Source organism: Orycteropus afer, unplaced genomic scaffold (genome assembly GCF_000298275.1).
Source record: "Orycteropus afer afer isolate SDZICR_OR568_19922 unplaced genomic scaffold, OryAfe1.0 scaffold00143, whole genome shotgun sequence".
Lineage (NCBI taxonomy): Eukaryota > Metazoa > Chordata > Mammalia > Tubulidentata > Orycteropodidae > Orycteropus > Orycteropus afer.
In genome coordinates this window covers 397,077-406,756 of record NW_006921730.1, presented here as the reverse complement: position 1 = coordinate 406,756, position 9,680 = coordinate 397,077, and the positions used below count along the sequence as shown (strand labels likewise).

Sequence of the window (9,680 nt, the reverse complement as noted above, 5' to 3'; positions counted from 1 at the left end):
CTTATAGGACCATTGTCTGCCAACCCTATACATGTTCTTGGATACATTCCCCATTTCATAGACATACCTAATAGTTCAGCCTGTCCACCCATCTATCCACTCATATACCCATGTTTGCCTTCACTGATAACACAGTATTGTATGTGCAAAAGGGTTCATCTTTGTTGTCTGTACCTCCCATGTACCTCTCCATGTCTTTCTCATCCTCAATGCCGCCATTCTAAATCCTAAGCAGAAAGAAATCCTTTTTATTTTCTGTATGTCAGTTTTGGTGTCAGATACAGATTTGATCCTTCCAGGACCCTTAATAACTATGCAGATGAGCTTCAAGACCAATTATGAGAACCATTCTGGGAAGCCATTTTCTTTGTACACATAAACACAAAGTAATATAATCTAATGGTATAATGTCACAGTGAAATCTTAGCTTCTGCAAAATAAGGACTGAATTCAGTGGAGGAACTGAAGACTTCAAGGTGAGAGAAAATTTGCTGATGATGCCATTACCCATAAAATTTGGTTTTAAGCTTTACAGTGACCTGGACAAATGAGAGAAAATGAGACCTAGGAAATAAGCTGTAGTCTACAACATGTCTTTAAAGACCTTAAAGGATAAGATTTTCCAAGACATTTTAAAACAAAAGAGATTAGAAGTGAGTTGTGGCAGTTTTCTAAGTAAATGGTGGGAGCAGCTATCTACAGTGATGGAGATAATATTACTTCAGGACTCTAGGACTCAATCTCTGTTGATTTATAGTCCTTACTACATACTTGAAGCTTATTAAAAATGCTTCAATCCAAAATGAAGCTATGATGCTGTGGTGGTTATGTTTGTATGTCAACTTGGCTGGGCCTGAGTGGCTGGGCAGCTGGATGTAGTATTTTCCATGATGAGACTGGTAATCAACTCCATGGTGGAATCTACTGGGAACAGCTGAATAACTGCCTTTGGTTATGTGGTCTGCTTCCTGTATATAAAGAGAAGCTTGAGAATGGTCTCTAGCCTTTGGCATGCTTGAACCCTGCATGTAGCCATGTAATTGCTCAGCAGCCTGCTATGCTCTGCCAACCTTGGGACTTAAAATGGACTTAAGTTAATGGCCTGCCATGTGGTTTGGTATCATTGGGACTATGCCTTTTTACTTGTCAACCTTGGGCTTCTCTGCCTCAGCAGCCTGCAGCTGAGTGAGGAAATGCCTCTAGCTCCAGTGGACTGGGAGTAGGAGGCAGAGCTGGACCCCTAGAGCCTGATATTTTGAACTTGAACTTAAAGCCTCCAAATTTAAGAATAAACTCATGTTTGTTATGGCCATCCCATTTGTGGTATGTTTCCTGTCAGAGCAGTACTAGGTAACCAGAACACATGTTCTGGGGAAAATTACCATTGATAGAGTAAAATGACCTGTGTAAAATATATGAAGATGTATTTACTTTGGTTTCTTGGTCTTTGTGCATGGATACACAAATTACCCAAGCGGATGAATGTAACAGGATATTAATCTGGAAACTGTGTCCCTGGCATGAAAGCACAAGTGATGATACATTCCAAATGAGTTTTAGACCATAGCCAGGGTCTTTTCTTCCTTTTACTTCTTTTCCCCCTTACCTCAGTTCAGAGACTGTTTATTCAAAAACAAATAAACAAAACCTCTTTTATTTGTCAATATTTTTGAGCCTTTTGCTAGGATCAGAGAATTCAGCACCAAGTGAGGGGCAAGGTCTTTGACCTTCAGGAACATACAGGCTTAGGGTATACTTTAAAATTCAGTAGTTTAAACTGGAAAGAAACAAGCAGGCTATTTAATCAATTCCCCTTAGCTTCATGGCTTTGAAAAAGAAAAAAAAAATTCAGAAAATTTAAATTATATATTCATTAAGAGTTTGTTATGAGGATATGTTTTATTAAAAGCTCCATAAGAAAACCAACCAAACTCACTGCCGTCATCGAGTCAGATCTGACTCATAGCAACCCCTCCTTGGGTTTCCAAGGGATTATCACTACAGAAGTAGATTGCCCAGCCTTCTGGTTAGCAGTTAAATGCCTTAGGCACTAAATTATTATATTATCTTTCCTTTACTCTTTTTCAATTTTGTACCATCCACATTCTGTACACACAGTGTATGTGTTCAGTTAATGTTCCAGATTCATTAGGCCTTGTGTATAAGCACCATCCCAATACAAAAATGACTCTTGTTCATCATATACTGATATTATTAATTCATTTGTAGGGTTGATTGCCGAAGTTGGATGTTTATGAATTGTTATTAGTTGTGGGAATGTGTTCTTCATTTCCTTATATAGATTGCAGTCATTGAACATTATACACATTTTGAATTTCTAATAGATAGAAACTGAATGAGTGCGTTTGAGCTCATTTATTTTCTAGTTCAGTCCAGAATTGTTATGCAAATTTGCAATTCACCAAGATAGTATTGTTCAAATAGGGAAGCAAACCCCAAGGTTTGCATCTAAGGCAGTTCATTTGAGAGTGTGAAGCATGAATGACTAAATTATTTTCCCTTGTTCTATATTTGATAGCTTTTTATGATAAAATCTGATGGCATATCACTGAACCTGTTAGGTTATGGAGTTTCTTAATAAAATGTCTAAAGTTCAATAAAATCTATTAGAGAATAATCCTATATTTCTACATGATATATTTGTTAACATGTCAACATTTATCATTTCTGAGATGCATAACTGTTTTTTCAATCAGCAAAAAACAAATTAAAATTCATGAAATTCTAACTGAAATATCAACTTAAATTATGAAATTTAAATAGTGTAGTGGCTAAAGTATCCTGTAATTCATGGAACTATTGTATAATCTGTAGTATAAATTATAATCCTATGTTATTATATGGGTGGCCAAACACTTAAAATGGCAAATTCTGGATGAGAACACCTGGGGTTGAAATCTGTCTCTACTATTAATTAATTTATTAAATTCAAACATAGCTGCAAACTGCCTCATCATTTATAAAATGATTATTAGTGTTATTTTCCTCAGAAGACTATTGTGAGAATAAAATGAGAAAATATCCATACATTTCAAAGAGGAATAAGCATGCAGTAATGTGAGATATTGTTGTTATTGCTCCTTTTTATGTATTTGACTTAATGGCATAGCACAAGTAACATACACTTTACCAGAATGGTTATGTCTTGTTTACAATGCTCAATATATTTATTTATGACTTTGGCATAAAAGTAGGAGGTGGTTGAAAAAGAAAGAGTAGATGGGTCAAGATAATTTTCCAAATCCAGTCTTTAACCACTAGATCTGGGAAATCAGAGATTCATTTTAGATGAATGATATGGTCATTATTATTATTACCTCTGTTATTATTGATGAGGTTGTTAGTCTTAGAGAATCTATTTAAGAATCTATGACACTACCTTTCTTTTATGGTCAGAAAGCATTTCTCCTGGTGTGCATAATACTGCACCAATAAGAATACAGCTTGATGACTGCCATCTCATACAACTCTCCAATACAAGTGATTAAGAGTAATAGGGGAACATTGGCTTTGGGGGTGAGGGGTGCCTAACTCTGTGAGAGGGTGTGACACCAAAATGAACTCAGGATCCGTGGTGGTAGTGGCACAGCATGAGAAGGGACCACCAAGGCAATGTTTCACTAGGACTGGTGTCACCAGTCACCCAGTGAGGTAACTTGTCACTTCTCCCCTGTCATCAACCTCCTGTCAGGATGTACACACTTGGGAAATAGAACTTACCAAGACAGTCTCTGCCTTGGCCAATGTGAAAGAGGAGGAGCTGTGGGGACCCATTGGACACTGGGCCTATAAAGCTGTGGCTCTGGGACATTATTCAGTGCTCAGCCTTGCAGGGATCAGGGCCTATCATTGCACCCACCAGAGAGGTACCACTGGCCAACCTCAACCATGGGGTGAAGGGGCTGCAATACCATGAATTACTGCACTAAGTGACACCAACCCTACTGACATGACTGTAGGGAAGAATTTGAACACCCCAATAAACACAGCTTCCTCACCCAAGAAATATCCATAGGACTTTATCAGTTTGTAAGCCCAAGTGTTGAATTCTCAGAAATGTCATGAAACAACCTTGTAATGGTCTTCCTGTGCAATAGACATCTCATAGTTCAGGAACTAAGATGTAGAATAAGCTATTTTATTTCCTTTGAAAATCAATAAAGACTTACTTGACTTCTTCTGATGGCTCTTCTATATCTCTTTTTACTCACTTGTTTATGGAATTGTACTTTGCCATAGAGTTAAAACAAAACACTCTCAAATTCAGACTCAGACAAGCACATCTAATTTACCTTTCTATTTGGACGTTGTTTCTCTCTTTACGATGGTTCTCAGTTTTGTTTTCACATAGCAAAAGGTGTCTTGGCTGTCAGTCATACAAATTAGAGTCAAGAAGGGCCGATTAGGTCATCAAACTGATCTTTTCACCAAAGTAAGATAGATATCTGAAGTTACTATTTTTCTTCTATTTTCCTCCAGCCTAGAATTGAACATGTTTCTTGCTATTTCTTGAAGGCAAAGAAGATAGAAATCAATAATAACTAAAGTATATGTGGGCTTAGAAGACTTGCATCTTAAATGGGAAATGGGGGGTATCACTTAAGCATTTGTTGAGCACTTTTCATTCCACAGGATGATAAATGGCACCACCTTTATTCTTTTACTAGTGAAAAAATAATAGGCATTTTATCACTAAGAAAAAGTCAAACCTAGAATTCTATCACAGACATATGTACTTCCCCAGGGAAATAAGTCTACCATAGAATTCTCCAGAGATGATGCCAAATCTTTTCAGATTTCCTTTTTGCTTAATAAAAGTATTAGGTCTCCACATTTTGCTAAGGTAGCATATGTGTGTGTGTGTACGTGTCTGTGAGTATGTGTATAGTTTAATGGTGTCTGTGTGTGTATGTATGTGTTATGTACATTAAAATAAAATATGATGTTAAATTTTTTTCACCTTCAAGAAACATTAGACTGGAGTAATGATTAGAAATGCTTTAAGCAAACTTTCTCACATTATAGGTAGTGTTGGGAGGATGAGTGCTATTTGCTGAGGTCACCAAATAGAAGATGATTCAGGATTAGACCACATTTCCTGATATCAAGATAAGAGTTTGGTTCCAAAGACAACTTAGGCTCAAGATTATTTTTCATTTTTCTCAAAAAGAGCAAGATTTCTGAATTATAAATGTTATAGCCTGAAGCTTAGACCTGAAGGAGTGAGACAATACAGAGAGAAGCTTTGACATATTTAACTTGGTATGTGCTTTGAGAAGTCTTAGCTTCTGCAGGGAATATTCTTCAACAGACAAAAAAGAGACTGACGTCTGTTATTTAAATGCTGATTCTTATTTTGTCAGACATGTAGTCAGACACCAGGCATTTTAGTAAGGAGATAGAAGATAGAATCAGAGACACACTTTTAAAATTAGATGTTTTCTTAATACAACATCCTATCTTTCTGGGATATGTTGACAAAAACACCAATAAAACTCAGTTTTGAGCACAGAAATAATGGTAAATGAAATACAAGTTAACAAAAATAGATCATATTAACAATAAAGTAGAATATATTTGGAGTGTAGTTCATTCAACCCTCTCTGTTCAAATTTATCAATAATTTGTATTCTGAGTACCTTCTCATATTCTGATTTCTGCACTGTTGTTGTTGTTGTTGTTATGTGCCGTCGAGTCGGCCCCAACTCATAGCGACCCCTCCTTGGGTTTCCTAGGCAGTATCACTACGGAAGTAGATTGCCCCATCTTCCTTCCGAGGAGTGGCTGGTGGGTTTGAACCGCCAGCCTTCTGGTTAGCAGTCAAGTGCCTGAGCCACTATGCTACCAGAGCACTAAGCAAGTAAAATAAGGTTAATATGACCAAAACAAAAAGGATGTACACATTTTTAAGTAGCAAGATTTGCTCAGGATTTATCAGTTTTGATTCATGCCAGGTTTCACAATTATCCTTTCTTTATGTGTACTTTGTTCTAGGAATGATCTCATAAGTATTATGAGTGGGAGTAAACCTTTCAGACATGAGAGGTAAAGTAGAATACTGACTAATATCACAATTACTGTTTCTACTAACAATGCTATCTATATCAACAATAGCAATAACTGAAACATCAGTATTTTGTACTTATTAAGAATAGGCATTGTACCTATCCTCAATTTTTAAATGAAGATATGGAGAATAAGTGAAAGGTTGAATCATTTACCTAAAGCAGCACACTCATTAAATGGTGGAAAAGAAACAAAACTTATTGACATTGAGTTGATTCTGATTCATAATGACCATATTGGACAGAGTAGAACTGCCCCATATGATTTTTAAGGCAATAATCTTTCTAGAAGCATATTGCTACATCCTTCTCCCACTGAGTGGATGGTGGGTCTGAACCATTGACTTTTGAGTTAGCAGTCAAGTGTTTAACCACTGAGCCAGACAGATATAAACTTAGGTAAATATAACATCAGAATCAATAGCATTAAATCCTGCACTTCATTGTGTGTGTTTGTGTATGGACCTGTGCATGTGTGTGTTCATGGTGCATATTAGGCGGGATGGGGAAGTACATAAGAGAGAGAAAGAGAGGTAATCAGATGATAAAAACAACCTGTCTCTGACCAGAACTATATTCTTCCATTGAATTGAAAGCGTACCGCAGACTATATATTTAGATGATCAAGTAGGATGACTGATTTGTACTATTAATAATATATTGTTACTTTCATTTAAAATAATAGCAAATAGTCTATTTGCTAAATTGCATGTGTTATGTTGGTTAAACTTTTCCTGAATTTGGTTGAGTGGAAAAAAAAAAAAAAAAAGAAAGAAAGAAAACTTGAGGGAAGTAAGTGTCTAACATACCTTAATGTAAAATGTTAAGTACGTAACTACTCTATGTAAAGTCTACATTTCTGTAATTTTTGGTCTTCAGGGACAGCAATTTCACCATCTTTAGCAAAGTTACTGGAAGAAAAGGAGAAATAAAATACTAAAGTAACCTCATTTTGATAAAGTAAAATGAAAATACAGCAGATGTCATTTTGTAAATTCAGAATAAAAAGATTTCTGTTTGTCAGCACATGAAAAGTTTAAAATAATTTCACTTTAGGAAGTGTTAGACTTTAAATGATTATAAAATCACAAAGGGTGGGAGCAACAAAGTTAAATTTATTAAAGTTCTGTGAGTGTCATTTATATATTCAGTGGATCATATATTTTTTATTTGCTAAGATAATGTATTATAGCTATTTTTCTTTTAATTTAAGTTTAGTATTAAACTGCATTTAAGTAAAAATTCAGACAATTTAGTCTTTCCATTTATTACAACTATGGATGGCAGGTATCTGGGATATAATATAGAAGACTTGATTTATTTCCAACTTCTTGCTTAATAAAGAAGATTCAGCATTAATTATCAATCTAATCTGAAAAGATCTCTTTAAAATTGTATGTTATCAGAGAAATTTATTCTTTAAAAAAATGGTCCTTCTACCTAGTTCTCCCATCTCAGCTAGTCTATTTTCTCCTGTGGACATAAATGATAGGTTTTACCAATCATACAAGAAATATTTGAGTTTCCTTATTCTAGCTAAAGGAGCCCTTGTGGAGCATTGGTTAAAGCTCTCAGCTGTTAATTGAAAGACTGGTAGTTACAACTCAATGGCTGCCCCATGGGAAAAATATGTAGCAGTCTGCTTCCTTGATGATTACAGCTTTGAGAACCCAATGGGGCAGTTCTACCTTGTCCCATAAGGTCTCTATGAGTCAGAACTGACTTGACAGTAGTGGATTATTTTTGCCTATGAGGTTTCCAAAGTGTCAAAAATATTAGAATGAAATGATAGTAGTTAATTTTCTTTTCTTTTAATAATGTGGAGTTACTCAAACCATTCCTCCTTCCTTGTTACATTTTAATTTCCTCTTCCTAGTCTATACTGGATAATGGAGCTCTTCATTATATTTCCTGTTATGTCCTTGGCAAAGGGAAGATTTTGACTCAACAAAAGTTAATTAAAATCAGAAACTTGAGCTTGGATCAAATAGATGGAAACATAATTGATCCCATTTCACACATGAGATTACATGGTTCCTGTACACCAATGTCACAGCCACTCAGAGAGCCTAGGTATTCTAACTTCCAACTAATTCTGTGTAATTTTGCCTAAGTTGCCTAGTGCTGCCAAAACAAAAATATAGCAAGTGAGTGTCTTTAAAGAAGAAGAATTTATTTTCTCACGGTTCAAGAGGCACAGAGTCCAAAATCATGGCTTGGTTCTACAGGAAGGTCCCTCTTTATCAATTTCTGCTTGTAATAACTATCAACATCTTTGATGTTCCTGGATTTGTAGATTCATTTAGCTATATTATCTGTCTTCTTCTTCCTGCTATGCATGACCCTATACCTATTTTGCTATTTTTAACACACAATGGTGATTAGATTTAGGATGTAGTTGTACCGTATTTGTAACCTACCTAAAATGTGGAACGATGACTAGTAGAGTTGAAGGTGAGAATGGCAGACATGCCTATATAGTAGCACCTTGTCCTGGTAAAGTTGGCCATAATTAACTGTTTGATACAAATTGTATTTAGTTTTTAAGCCATGATTTATTGATTGATTTTTTTTTTTTTTTTTAATAATACAGGAGAAGTACAATGATGCATGCAAAACAAAAGTAACAAATCGATTTGGGTGAGGGAAGGAGTATGGCAAGAGTATGGAACCAGCCTCAGGGGACATTAAGCTCAATTGGCATAACATATTATACAAAAACATTGTTCTACATCCTACTTTGGCAAGTAAAGACTGGGGTCTTAAAAGCTTGCAAGCCGCCATCTAGATGCAATGATGGGTCTTTACTTTCCAGAGCAAAAAATGAAGAAAACCAAAAATGCATGGAAACAATTAGTCCAAGGGACTCATAGACCATGTGATCCTCAGCCTATAGGACCATGAGACCAGAAGAACTAGATGGTACCCAGCTACCACTGTGAAATACTCCAAGGGGGATCTGTGCAGGAGATACTGGATAGAGAGGGAGAACCATGTAAAACAAAATTCAAAATCATAAAAAAAAAGAACAGATTTGTTGATCTGATAGAGCCTGGTGAGATCCCTGAGACTATGATCCTGAGTTACACTTCACATCTAGAACTGAACTCACCCCTGTGGTTTCCAGCCAAACAATAGACAGGGATCTGGAGTTTACATTTGCAACAGGTAGATAGACTCCTTGGAGCAATCACTTGTAGGAGAAAAGAAAGACAATGTTTGCACAGAGAGACAGCTTGGGGGATGGGAGTGCATGGGAGGGAAGGACACAAGGAAGAGGTAATTATGGGGAGGAAGTGGAAAAAGAGCTGTTACATTGTGGGGAATTTTAGCCAATATCATTGCAAAAACGTCAAGGAGGCCACATTTTCTGACCTCCTCTAACCCTACAAGAGGATGACAGGATTACCAGCAGTAACCCAAGGCCTATTACTGCAAGGCCAGACATGCTGCCTCTCTCCAGCCCTTTCACCAACCGTTCCTCCCAAAGCACCCACCACCTCTCTCCTGGATTCAATAATTTGTTGCAGTGGCCACACAGAACTCACGGATTATGGGGTTTATTAGGGAAGCACCACAGGCTACAATTTGAGT

The 9,680-nt window shown here is 36.4% G+C and overlaps 1 pseudogene; it reads left to right on the top strand.

Annotated features, from left to right (window-relative positions):
• Positions 1 to 8,521: 8,521 nt before the first annotated feature.
• The window catches only part of LOC103201169, a 66,659-nt pseudogene continuing 65,500 nt past the window's right edge, over positions 8,522 to 9,680 (top strand).